Genomic DNA, 13,985 nt, shown 5'->3' on the forward strand with positions numbered 1-13,985 from the left:
TCAGTGGGACTTTTTACTGTCCTTTTTCTGCCTGGAACTTTTTATTTGGTTTATATCCTTGTCCTCTTTGCTCATTTTTATTTTATCTCTTTTTTTCATAGAATCTCCTTTGATATTCTTGCTCTTTTTGTCCTCATCTCTCTATATGTTCTTGTCTTTTATCTTGTCCTCCTCTCCCTTCATGCCCTTGTCCTCTGTCTTTTCCTCCTCTCCCTTCATGCCCTGGTCCTCTGTCTTTTCCTCATCCCCCTTCATGCCCTTGTCCTCTGTCTTTTCCTCATCTCCCTTCATGCCCTTGTCCTCTGTCTTTTCCTCATCCCCCTTCATGCCCTTGTCCTCTGTCTTTTCCTCATCCCCCTTCATGCCCTTGTCTTCTGTCTTTTCCTCATCCCCCTTCATGCCCTGGTCCTCTGTCTTTTCCTCATCCCCCTTCATGCCCTTGTCCTCTGTCTTTTCCTCATCTCCCTTCATGCCCTTGTCCTCTGTCTTTTCCTCATCCCCCTTCATGCCCTTGTCCTCTGTCTTTTCCTCATCCCCCTTCATGCCCTTGTCTTCTGTCTTTTCCTCATCCCCCTTCATGCCCTGGTCCTCTGTCTTTTTCTCATCCCCCTTCATGCCCTTGTCCTCTGTCTTTTCCTCATCTCCCTGCATGTCCTTGTCCCCTATCTTCTCCTCATCTCCCTTTGTATCCTTGACTTCTGTCTTGTCTTCATCTCCCTTCATGTCCTTGTTCTCTGTCTTTTCCTCGTCTCCCTTCATGCCCTTGTCCTCTGTCTTCTCCTCATCTTCCTTTATATCCTTGACTTTTATCTTATCTTCATCTCCCTTCATGTCCTTGTTCTTTGTCTTATCCTCATCTTCCTTCTTGTCTTTGTTCTTGTTGCTATCTTCATCTTCTTTCTTGTCCTGGTCCTCCCTGTCTTCATCTCCCTTCTTGTCTTTATTATCTGCGTCCTCATCTCCCTTTTTTACATTCACCCTTCGTTCCCCAGTTTCACCTTCATCTTTTATACTATCTCCTTTCTTTGATTGGCCCTTTTCTGTTTTATTTTCCTTGTCCATAACCTCCCCAATACCTTTTCTTTTGTCATCTTTTACTCTCTTCCCTTCTTTACTCAGAGTTTTCTCAGGAAGCTTTTCAACTTTCACTCCAGGCTTCTGTATTTGTCCTTTTCCATAGTTTTCCTCAGGGCCACTTAAAGCTCTTTTATGCTGGTATTTAGGACCACTTTGGCTATTTTGTGGTGGGACTACTTGAATTCTTAAATAAATATCCTGTTTTGGGGTAGTTTTTCTTGTTTCTCCAGTGCCACTTTTTGCCTCTGTTTTTGAACATTTTCTCAAATTACCTGAAAATATAACAGAGGATATAATAAAAGTACATAATTAACATCTTAAGTAATTTTGATCTTTTCATATCAAACATTTTTGCTTTGGGTTAAGCTTGAGTCATTAAATTTGCCTTCCCAATAATATAAAATTTGTGAAGCTGTACACACCCAAGGAGTTAGATAAGAGGTCCTTGAAATACAGTATCTTTTCAAGTATTGAATTGAGAAAAAGGAAAAATACAACACAAGAAATTGGTAATTGCTCAGTAGAATATAGCTTGAGTGTATGATTAAAATTAAAAGAGATGTAGACTTAAAAGGAGAATTTTTCTGAGAAAATTATTATATAATATTTATGATTCCTTAAGAAAGCTCCATCTCCCTCTGAGTGATAACAATTGCTAAACTAGCATTTGAAAGACTGTGAAGCTGGAACTTTCCTTAGCTCTCTCACAGATTTTCAAGGATTCTGCATTAAAAATGATTTAGAAATGATAGCATTACTTAAGGTAGGAAAACAACTGGTTCTTATAGTATATAAGCATATGACAAATACATTGAGATTACTACAGTGATCTTTTAATTTAAAAATATTTAACAGTTATATGTCAATAATATTGATTGATAAGATTATTTAAAAGTTTACATAAATTCTATTTATAAAATCTCATAATTTCATAACAACCTCATATTAAATATTATTTTCAAATTTTAATTATTATAAATAATGCTATGATAAACCACCTAATACATATACCTTTGAAAAGCTGTCCTTTTTTTCTTAGAAAACATTTCTGGAAGTATAAATTCTTAGTCAAAGGGTGTGTACATTTTGTATTTTGAAACATTGCCAAATGTACTCTTAAAAAGTTAAACTTTAATGTCAGTAGGGCATAGAAACAGAAATTTGGCCAAACTCTAAAAACATTATACTCTGTAAACCTTTTCAATCTTCTGCAAACTGATAGATTAAAACAAAAGAGCTCCTCTTTATCTGTATTTTTTAAATTAACTCATGTTTTTGGATCTTTAGCATTCTTTCTTGTATACCCAGCTCATTTATTTTTAGATTTCTCTATCATTTTTATTGGTTTGATATGTTTTAGAAAACATTTTTTAGAACTTATCAAGAGACTATAAATGTTTGGCTTAAATAAACCAAAAAACTAATTTAGATTAAACTTGGATCAGTTACTGAGTCATTATTTAGACCATAAATTATTTTCCTGAGAAACAACAAACACTTTCAGTTATATTGAAATGTATCATAAGTTCAGTATTACTACTTTAAGAATGGCTTTGGTTTTTGGGATTTTATGAACCCTCAATTTGGTAGGCTTCAGGGACAGTTGGGTAGGGGGAGCTTTTTCTAATTTTTTTTCAATTCTTTGCTCTATCAAGAATTGAAAGCCTTCTTTTAACTGGTATTTGCAAATTTAAGTCCTTCCTTTCCTTTCTTTGCTCAGCTATATCTGTCTCTTTTATTCTCTGCTACCTCCTCATTTTTGTTTGAATCACTGAATACTGTTTTTCAAGATGAATGCCAATTTTTGTGATAAATAATTTTATCAATATATTTTCCCTTCATATTTATTTTCCTTTGTTATAGAGTTATTATTATTATTATTATTTTTTGTTAAGTGGCACTTACGTTTAATAATAATAACTTTTTGTTATGTGGCACTAATCCCACAGCAAGGGAAAGGAAGAATTATGTGTTCTCTTCTGCTTAAGTGGTAATACTAAGCTATTATGTTGTTCAAGACCAAGGTGTTTCTATATGAAGAAAATGGAAAGGGAAATTATTGATATAAGTACTTACTACAAACTTTTTTAAAGTTAAAAGTTGCTTTTTAATCTTTTATTCTTGAATATGGTATATATTTAATGTTGATAATCTTCTTTTCTTAAGAACATTAGTGGTCTAGATCCCAGGGCCTCTATGATCTAGATCCTCAAATCCTCTATGATATTTGCTGGGGTTGGTAAAGAATCTGCTTGCAATGCAGAAGACCCCAGTTTGATTCCTGGGTTGGAAAGATTACCTGGAGAAGGGATAGGCTACCCACTTCAGTATTCTTAGGCTTTCCTTGTGGCTCAGCTGGTAAAGAATCTGCCTGCGATGCAGGAGACCTGGGTTTGATCCCTTTGTTGGGAAGATCCCCTGGAGAAGGAAAAGGCTACCCAGTCCAGTATTCTGGCCTAGAGAATTCCATGAACAGTCCATGCATGAGTGGCTTTCACTTTCAACTTTAGTTGCAGTAGAGATAGACCTTCAGAGAGGTCTGGGAAGGAGACTACTGCTTCTCCTCAACAAGTGCTTTCTTCCCTTCACTATCTTTTTGGGAATTAAAACCCAAAAAGCATTGTAACTGTTGTCTTACTTTAGACCACAGTTTCCTAAATTCATCAGTTAATTTCTTTCAATTTAATTTTTAACTTTTTTTCTTTTTAAAAACATTTAATTAAAACCGGAGACACTTTATTTCCTGTTCTTTCATTTTATGATTTAAATATTTTACCTCCCCGAAATTCCTCCATGAACTGTGGGACTTCTGGGTGAAATGGAAAGAAAGGAGCCTGAGATAGGGGAGTCTGAAATGAGATAGACAGTCTGAATTGAAAGTAGACATTTTGTGAAAAGTTCCCTGGATCCTGCAGGAGATTAATATATATTAGAATTGACAAATGCCAAGACACTTACTTGAGGGTGCTGAAGCTGCTCCTAAAAAACAAAACCAAAAATTATTTAGACAAAATCCAAAATATGTCTCAAAAATATAATATATTGTTTACTTTCATATTCTTCCAGAAAGAATGCTTTAAAATGGGACATTTTCAGAGCACTAAACCAATCCTGTTTGTTTTTAAAGCAATCTGGTAACTTTATGGATCTGGAGGAAGGATAGGAAAGATTGCACCTATGCCACATTTCTCCGTGTGTTTTCACTGTTTTTCAACATTTGAATTTTCTCTCCCCTTTTAATTCTTTCAGTTTTCCTCATGTAATCTCCTTCTGCTCTCTTCCTTATCCTAGGGAATCTGTCTGTCCTTCCCTATTAAAAATTTTTTTTTGAACTTGTGTCACAGAGTCAGTATATTGCTGACAAATTGGCTTAACACTTTTTCTATGGCCAATGTTATCACAAATCATATGGAATATCTTTTTTTCTGTTAATAAACAATATCTACTTTAAAAATCATCAGTAATCTATCGTATTTCAGAGCAATTAGAAGTGCTTTGTAAATGCTAGAAATGGTAGCCCTTAAATATTATGGAAGACAGAAAAATAACCTGGGAAGAAAACAACAAAGGAGCCAATGAGTATCACTGATTCTTCCCAAAGAAAAATACTACCATTGGAGGTCCCTTTGTCTACACGTGTTGAATATAATTTATATTGATAATCTTCTGTTTCCCCTTCCTTCCTTCATTCCTTCAATGGTTCATTCAACAAATAGTTATTAACCATTCATCATGTTCAGGCACTGTGACTGGCACAAGGGATCCCATTTTGATTGAGAACAATAGGTTCTCTGTCTTCTAGGAGCTTCTAGATGGAGCATCAGGCATAAACTTTAGGATGTATGCAGAGATGTTTCACTTCTATTTAGGATAAAATTAAAATTCACAGTGCAATAGTACCATGGAGTCCATAAATACATATTTTTATACCTTTAATTTACTGTTCAGTTGAATAAACAAACATCAATAGGAAAACTAGAAGTATTTCAAAGGCATAAAAATGACAGAATTCTGGTCTTAGTTTAGAAATGGCCATGCACAGGAGGCTAAGTTTCCATTCTAAAATCAAATCCCAGATTATTTCATAAAGCAAAGCTCAGTTGTTTTAGCACTCCTCAATAAGGAGTTGAAATTCAGGCCTTCCTAAATGTAAGCATTCATTTAAATTTTCTTCCTTCCATTTGTTTTCTCATTGATTCATCTTTTCCTTTACTCTTTTCATAAAACACATTTAAATGGGAAATATGCTTTATTTATTATTTTCAGGCTACTGTAGATAATCATGTATGTGCTTCATGCTGAGTTGCTCAGTCATATCTGACTGTTTGTGACCCCATGGACTGTATGGTGAGTCCCACCAGGCTCCTCTGCCCATGGAGTTTTCCAGGCAAGAATAGTGGAGTGGGTTGTCATTTCCTACTCCATGGCATCTTCCTGACCCAGGGATAGAAACCATGTCTCTTGCATCTCCTGCATTGGCATGTGGATTCTTTATGACTGTGCCACCTGGTAGGAGAGATAAAATTTTAACTTCTGTATTTGTTCTGTTTTTTTTTTTTTTTTTTTCTTTTTTCACACAGAAAACTAGAATTTGTAACCTGAAAATAATTTTCTTTTTGGTGCTTCCATTGCTTACAAAGAAAAAAATTTATTGTTTTTTTTTTCCATTTGGAGAATGGTTTCTTAAGAGAGTATTCCAAAGGGAGATTTTGCATACCTCTGCTGAACTCTTTAAGATCATTGGCGTATGCTAGCTAGGATATTCCACTTTAATTTTTTTTCCCACAAACACTGAAACCTGTTTCTCTATCAAAACCCACCCTCTTTCTAATCAGAGAGGCTTTGAATGTGAAGTGATCATCTAATCATACAAGTGGCTGGCCTCTGAGCCCTGTTATTGCATTGCTTTCAGACTTATTTTTTTCTAAAGTGCAATTCTGATTATGCATTCTTTGAAAACTTCTAATATCCAAACTCCAAGCATGATTCATAAAGTCCTTCATAACTGAGCCTGACATACTTCTCCAGTCTCCTTTCCTCCTGATGTCAGCGCTTCCTGATTCTTCTCTGGATCCAGCATGGAATTCTGGATTCTTCTCTGGACCCAACATGGAATCAGAGGGAGATAAAGTTGAGAGAAAACTTGAGGACGTTGGGTTTATTAAATTTCAGTGAATGTTTCTCTCCCTGAGATAGACTTAGAGCAAGACATTGCCTGACTTCTATAAAATGTATAATATCTTATCTCAGTCACATCCCAGATGCTTTTCTACAACTGGCCTTCACTTCATCCTTTATTAAACTGCTTTATTATTTACAGAAACCAGGGCTTCTCAGAGTTATTAACAAAGTTCTCTATATTTATGATCTGATATTTTGAAATCTGATTTCAGAGTAAATTTATGTGGTGACTACTGTTTCACTGCTGAAGTAAATCACCCAAGGTTCCTTAACTCTTAATTAGATTTGAACCTTGGCCACTTTGCTCCAAAATCCTTGCCTCTAAACTCTTGTGTTGTTACCACCCTTCTCCCCAACTCCACATTGACTCCTTTGACACTGTAATCCTAGACTTCCAAATCTCTTTATTGAACTTTATTTTCTTGACATATTTCCTATACATATAGGATTTTTTATTTCTCTATTCTTCCTCTTCTCTCCACTTTGTTGTTGTTCCACTGTTTGACATTCTTTCAAACCAGAAAGGATCGTTAATCTGTCTTCAGTCATAGACCAAGAAGGTGGCAGCTATGTTCTGGGAATCCAGAGTTGACTCCACATCATTTTACCTCTTTCTAAAATTTATAGACAAATGCAAAGACTATAATATTCCTCATTTTATAAAATAAATATTTACTGTCTACCATGTTGGAGACAATATGTATTAGGTACTGGAGATAGAGGTGCTATTCCTGTACATTTAGACTTAATAGTTAAGAAAATAAAATCAGTCAAATTAAAAGATACATAGTTTTATCAATGTGGTAGATATTTGGACTAAAGCAGTATTCAGTCTCTCTAAGGTATCAAAACCCTTTAGGAACTACTGAGCTTTTCTTTTATGGAAGACAGGTTGGTGTGCTGGGAGACCTTAAGAAGCCTGTACTCTGCAGAGGAAAAGCATCATCAATAGATAGATTAAAATACTAAATGGGAAGGATAAAGCTGTAGATTTAATAAAATAAATAAAAGATCACTTCCAATGGTCTTGGATGTAGGGAAGGCCTTCTTAGAATCTCCAAAGCACATGATGTGAAAAGCAAACACTACATCAAAAGTGTTTCTGTTTAACCAAAAACATTATAGACAAGGTTCATGGACGTATGGCAGATTGAAAGAAGATGTTTTCAAGACAAAGAAGTCATGAAGAATTAATATCCACTTTATCCCTGGTAGCTAGGACGGTAAAGCATCTGCCTACAATGCGGGAGACCCGGGTTTGATCCCTGGGTCGGGAAGATCCCCTGGAGAAGGAAATGGCAACCCACTCCAGTATTCGTGCCTGGAAAATCCCATGGACCGAGGAGCCTGGTGGGCTATGGTCCATGGGGTCGCAAAAAGTTGGACACGACTGAGCGACTTCTCTTCTTCTCTTCTTATCCAAAAGATGCTTGACAAATAACAAGAAAGAGATGGGAACCCAAATGGCAAAATGGTCAAAATATATGAATAGGAAAAGGAAAACTTGAATGGCTGGTAAGTATATAAATATATATGTGAACTCATCAGTAGGCATTGAAAAGCAAAGTAAAATAACAAGGAACTTTCTTGCATCAACCAGAATGGAAAGACTGCTGCTGCTGCTGCTAAGTCGCTTCAGTTGTGTCCAACTCTGTGTGACCCCATAGACGGCAGCCCACCAGGCTCCCCCGTCCCTGGGATTCTCCAGGCAAGAACACTGGAGTGGGTTGCCATTTCCTTCTCCAATGCATGAAAGTGAAAGGTGAAAGTGAAGTTGCTCAGTCGTGTCTGACTCCTAGCGACCCCATGGACTGCAGCCCACCAGGCCCCTCCGTCCATGGGATTTTCCAGGCAAGAGTACTGGAGTGGGTTGCCATTGCTTTCTCCCATGGAAAGACTAGAAAGAGATAAAAACAAGTGCTGTCCAGCATAGAAGGTGAAGGGAACATATTCTTAAGAGCTGGAGAGACTGTAGATTATTACAATAGTTCTGAAAAGCAATCTAGGAATGAAATTATCTGTATGTCTTACCTATCAGCAATACTACTCCAGGTTTACCTTCTAGATACATAATTCACAAATTATAAAGAGAACATGCTCTAGTTCTTTGATATAGATCATTGATGGAGACTTTGCCATCAGTCACAAACGGAGTGGATAAGTACACTGTGGATCCACTGTGGTGGATGCATACTGTTCAGTGAACAGTATGCAGTAATTAGAAGTTATGTTCTGGTATTTTGAAATCTGATTTCAGAGTAAGCTTATGTGGTGACTGCTGTTTCACTGCTGAAGTAGTTAGAAGCAACTAATGATTCTAAGGATAGATTTTGAAAATAAAGTGAGAGCAAATTAACAAGGTGATTATAAAGTGACATAAATATATCTTGAAAATAAAGTGATGATACATGGAAAAAGTCAAGGAGTTGGACTAGTGCCTCAGCAACACATTGAGTTGGCCAAAAAGTTTGTTTGGGTTCTTTCCGTATTATCATATGGAAAAAACCCAACTTACTTTTTGGCCAACCCATTACTTTAAAACATAAGTGTAAATACTTATGACTGCTGACAACACTACATATTTTAAAGTGATAGGTGTAAACAGACCAACTATTAATAATTAAAGGATGAAAGACATGGCAGGGTCACCAGAGGATTTACAAAAGTATAAAAATAATATGAATGCATGATGTAGTGGGTAGGATGCAATAGTGAGGGTAAGGTTGAAGATTCAGCAGAGTGGGATGACTGTTGGCGAGAGCTCCCAGAACTGATGAATGGTGATGGAATCCAGATCCAAGGGGGAGGAGCTGATCTTTGATAGGAGAGACGAGGCTACTGACTACTACTGTAGTCGGAGGGAAGATAAATGGAAGGCTTCACATGCAGGTTATTTGGTGGCAGAAATCTGTAATTGCATGTAATATTTATTTTTATTCATCCAACATGATGCGTGGTCCCTGTGGGGAGTGAAAGGTGTGGAGAGATTTTATATTTATATGTGTCCCAAGGATTATTTCAAATAGTTTCTCTGGAGAATGGGAGAGCAAGCTGATGTGGAAAGAGTTACTCTGATCAGTTTTGAGTATCCACTTGAAGCTGTCAGCCATGAGTCAATGGAGGCACATGTCTGTACGGCTGGTGTTATTTTCCTGTAGCACCCAGTGTAGGAAGGGTTGGTGTAGAGAAGGAGGATGGCAGAATTAGTCCAAGGTTACATGCAAAGCTGTTCTGATAGATGAAAAGTGGGCCAGAGGATTTGGAGGTATTGTCCTGTAAGTGACAAGAGTGATGTCTATGGAGTTAGGAAGTAAAGACCCGATAGTGGTAAATGAAACAGGAGAAATTAGAAAAGTCAAGAAACTAAAGGTGTCAGTGAAGTCAGTAACTGGTGATGTGGGATGAAGGCTGCTGGAAGCTTGTTGCTGAGAGATGATGAGAACGTCAGGGTATCTACTGCTTCATCATTGGGAGATGATTTTGTCAGTTTGATTTTTAAAACTTAATTGCTCCCATTTTCTTATCTAGAGTTTTTGTTTTCTATTTTTCCTCTTTCTGTTCAATTTATTAAAAAAATACCATTCCTTTCCAACTGTGTCCTGTCAACTTGTAAAAACCTGTGGTTCCTCAAAATATTGTACTATCTTTTATTTACTTCTTACTCTGTTGTCTAACCTCCCAGGTATACCTCTGGGTACTGAGTATAAATTTTAATTATTTAACAAGTTCTTTCCTCCTCATTTTGCACTCTTCTATTTCTCTATATTCCTCTTTCTGCTTCAATTCATTTAACTTACAACTTTAGTATATGTTTTCCTCCCCTTTGGTTTGGAATGAGAATAATATCCTTTAAAGGTTATTTTTCTACAGGTAAGTGGCATTTAATTTCCAGGAATTCAGTAAAATTCTCACTGAAAATGACAACCAGCAAAGTTAATAATAGTTCATGTACCCTATAATAGTCCATTACATAAAGTAATTACAAATATGACAGTGTTACTTACTAGTAACCGGTGGTGTAGCTTTTGCTGAAATACAAGAGACATGTTGTTTTAGTCAATTATGGGTACAGCATATTTTTCCCCTGTTAATTTCCCACTGAGGAATCTTTTAATGACAACTAAGAAGCACAAGGATTTCTGTTACAATTATTTTGATACTGGAATCCCTGTCAACATGATCACTTATGAAGTATGTCTGATGTTCAGTTCTGATGTCTTCAGAGCCTGGCAAATAACCTGCTTCTTTCCGTTTCCTCCTTTTGTAGTTTTCCCATTTTTCATTCTAACTTTTCTTACCTTGGTCCTCTTTGTCAGTTACCATCCACTCTTTCAAAAAAGAATGTGTGACTTAAACTATGATTTATTGGTTCTGCTTTTTATTCTTTTTGTTAATCAGTGGAGTTTTGGTCTACAAATTCATTGGCAAATCTTCTTAATTAGCATAAAACTAACTTAAAAAGCAGAAAGTGCCTTATGACCCAGCAATTCCACTGTGTATGCTGAGCATACACACTGAGGAAACCAGAATTGAAAGAGACACGTGTACCCCAATGTTCATCGCAGAATAGCCAGGACATGGAAGCAACCTAGATGTCCATCAGCAGATGAATGGATAAGAAAGCTGGGGTACATATACACAATGGAGTATTACTCAGCCATTTAAAAAGAATACATTTGAATCAGTTCTAATGAGGTGGATGAAACTGGAGCCTATTATACAGAGTGAAGTAAGCCAGAAAGAAAAACACCAATACTGTATCAGATCAGATCAGATTAGATCAGTCGCTCAGTCGTGTCCAACTCTTTGTGACCCCATGAATCGCAGCACGCCAGGCCTCCCTGTCCATCACCAAATCCCGGAGTTCACCCAGGCTCACGTCCATCGAGTCAGTGATGCCATCCAGCCATCTCATCCTCTGTCGTCCCCTTCTCCTCCTGCCCCCAATCCCTCCCAGCATCAGAGTCTTTTCCAATGAGTCAACTCTGCATGAGGTGGCCAAAGTACTGGAGTTTCAGCTTGAGCTTCATTCCTTCCAAAGAAATCCCAGGGCTGATCTCCTTCAGAATGGACTGGTTGGATCCCTTGCAGTCCAAGGGACTCTCAAGAGTCTTCTCCAACACCACAGTTCAAAAGCATCAATTCTTCTGTGCTCAGCTTTCTTCACAGTCCAACTCTCACATCCATACATGACCACTGGAAAAACCATAGCCTTGACTAGACGAACCTTTGTTGGCAAAGTAATGTCGCTGCTTTTGAATATGCTATCTAGGTTGGTCATAACTTTCCTTCCAAGGAGTAAGCGCCTTTTAATTTCATGGCTGCAGTCACCATCTGCAGTGATTTTGGAGCCCCGCAAAATAAAGTCTAACACTGTTTCCACTGTTTCCCCATCTATTTCCCATGAAGTGATGGGACTGGATGCCATGATCTTCGTTTTCTGAATGTTGAGCTTTAAGCCAACTTTTTCACTCTCCTCTTTCACTTTCATCAAGAATGCATATATATGGAATTTAGAAAGATGGTAACAATAACCTTGTATACGAGACAGCAAAAGAGACACTGATGTATAGAACAGTCTTTTGGACTCTGAGGGGGAGGGAGAGGGTGGGATGATTTGGGAGAATGGCATTGAAACATGTATAATATCATATATGAAATGAGTCGCCAGTCCAGGTTCGATGCACGATACTGGATGCTTGGGGCTGGTGTACTGGGACGACCCAGAGGGATGGTACAGGGAGGGAGGAGGGAGGAGGGTTCAGGATGGGGAACATGTGTATACCTGTGGCAGATTCATGTTGATATATGGCAAAACCAATACAATATTGTAAAGTTAAAAAATAAAATTAAATTAAAAAAAAAAGCAGAAAGTGAAGAGGAACTAAAAAGCCTCTTGATGAAAGTGAAAGAGGAGAGTGAAAAAGTTGGCTTAAAGCTCAACATTCAGAAAATGAAGATCATGGCATCTGGTCCCATCACTTCATGGGAAATAGATGGGGAAACAGTGGAAACAGTGTCAGACTTTATTTTTTTGGGCTCCAAAATCACTGCAGATGGTGATTGCAGCCATGAAATTAAAAGATGCTTACTCCTTGGAAGGAAAGTTATGACCAACCTAGATAGCATATTCAAAAGCAGAGACATTACCTTGCTGACAAAGATCCATCTAGTCAAGGCTATGGTTTTTCCAGTGGTCATGTATGGATGTGAGAGTTGGACTGTGAAGAAAGCTGAGCACTGAAGAATTCATGCTTTGAACTGTGGTGTTGGAGAAGATTTTTGAGAGTCCCTTGGACTGCAAGGGATCCAACCAGTCCATTCTAAAGGAGATCAGTCCTGGGCATTCTTTGGAAGGAATGATACTAAAGCTGAAACTCCAGTACTTTGGCCACCTCATGCAAAGAGTTGACTCATTGGAAAAGACTCTGATGCTGGGAGGGAATTGGGGGCAGGAGGAGAAGGGGACGACAGAGGATGAGATGGCTGGATGGCATCACCGACTCGATGGATGTGAGTTTGAATGAACTCCGGGAGTTGGTGATGGACAGGGAGGCCTGGTGTGCTGTGATTCATGGGGTCGCACAGAGTCGGATACGACTGAGCAACTGAACTGAACTGACTGAACTTAAAAAGATTAGAGACTTCATGAAAAATTGAAAATAAATTGGCACTATAGAAATCTATTACAGAATTTTATTTACTCTAATGGATTTAATAATTTACAGATAGAAACTCAACTCATTAGTTAATTTAGCAAATAATAATTTAGAGAAAAATGTGTTAGAAACAATCTTAATGCATTATATTGTTGTATTAATAAACTACTACATTTAGGCCTCTAGACTTTTCCTTGATATTAAATAGTATATGCAACTTAGTTCTAAATATATTACTAGAAACTCTTTATGTCCTTTCATAAGATACATATTATTTTAGTTGTAGTTTAAAATTCTGTCAATTCTAAGCTTCTGCCCTCTCCCCATTTCAGCTTACAGCTCCCAAAACTGTTCCTAAGCATAAAGAGCTATCTGAGCATATTTTGTTATAATTGGTTCCTTATCCTCAGTTCTTGAAAATGCTTCAGAGCCATAAAGATAGAATGGGTGTCTTGTTATTCATAATGAACCCCTTTTCACCACATCTGTGTTAGTCACTGAGTCTTGTCTGACTCTTTGTGAACCCATGGACTTTAGCCCCCCAGGCTCCTCTGTCCATGGAATTCTCCAGGCAAGAATACTGGAGTGGGTAGCTATTACCATCTCCAGGGATCTTCCCAACCCAGGGACAGAACCTAGGTCTCCTGCATTGCAGGTGGATTCTTTACTGTCTTTGTTCAGTTCAGTTCAGTCGCTCAGTCGTGCCCAACTCTTTGTGACCCCATGGACTGCAGAGTGCCAGGTTTCCCTGTCCATCACCAACTCCCGGAGCTTGCTCAAACTCATGTCCATCAAGTTGGTAATGCCATCCAACCATCTTATCCTCTGTCGTCCCCTTCTCCTCCTGCCTTCAATCTTTTCCAGCATCAAGGTCTTTTCCAATGAGTTTGGGTTTATGTTAATGAGGTAACTTCTGAAAATCACCTAAAGACAGGGGCTGGTTGCCAGAAGAACCAACCTTGAATAGAGGGTTAGAACTTTCAGTCCCACCCCTGGATTTCTGGGAGGGATGAAGGGCTAGAGGTTGAGTTAATCACTGATAGTTAATGATTAATTGGTCATTTTAAT

Source organism: Bubalus kerabau, chromosome 3, assembly GCF_029407905.1.
Source record: "Bubalus kerabau isolate K-KA32 ecotype Philippines breed swamp buffalo chromosome 3, PCC_UOA_SB_1v2, whole genome shotgun sequence".
Taxonomy (NCBI): domain Eukaryota; kingdom Metazoa; phylum Chordata; class Mammalia; order Artiodactyla; family Bovidae; genus Bubalus; species Bubalus kerabau.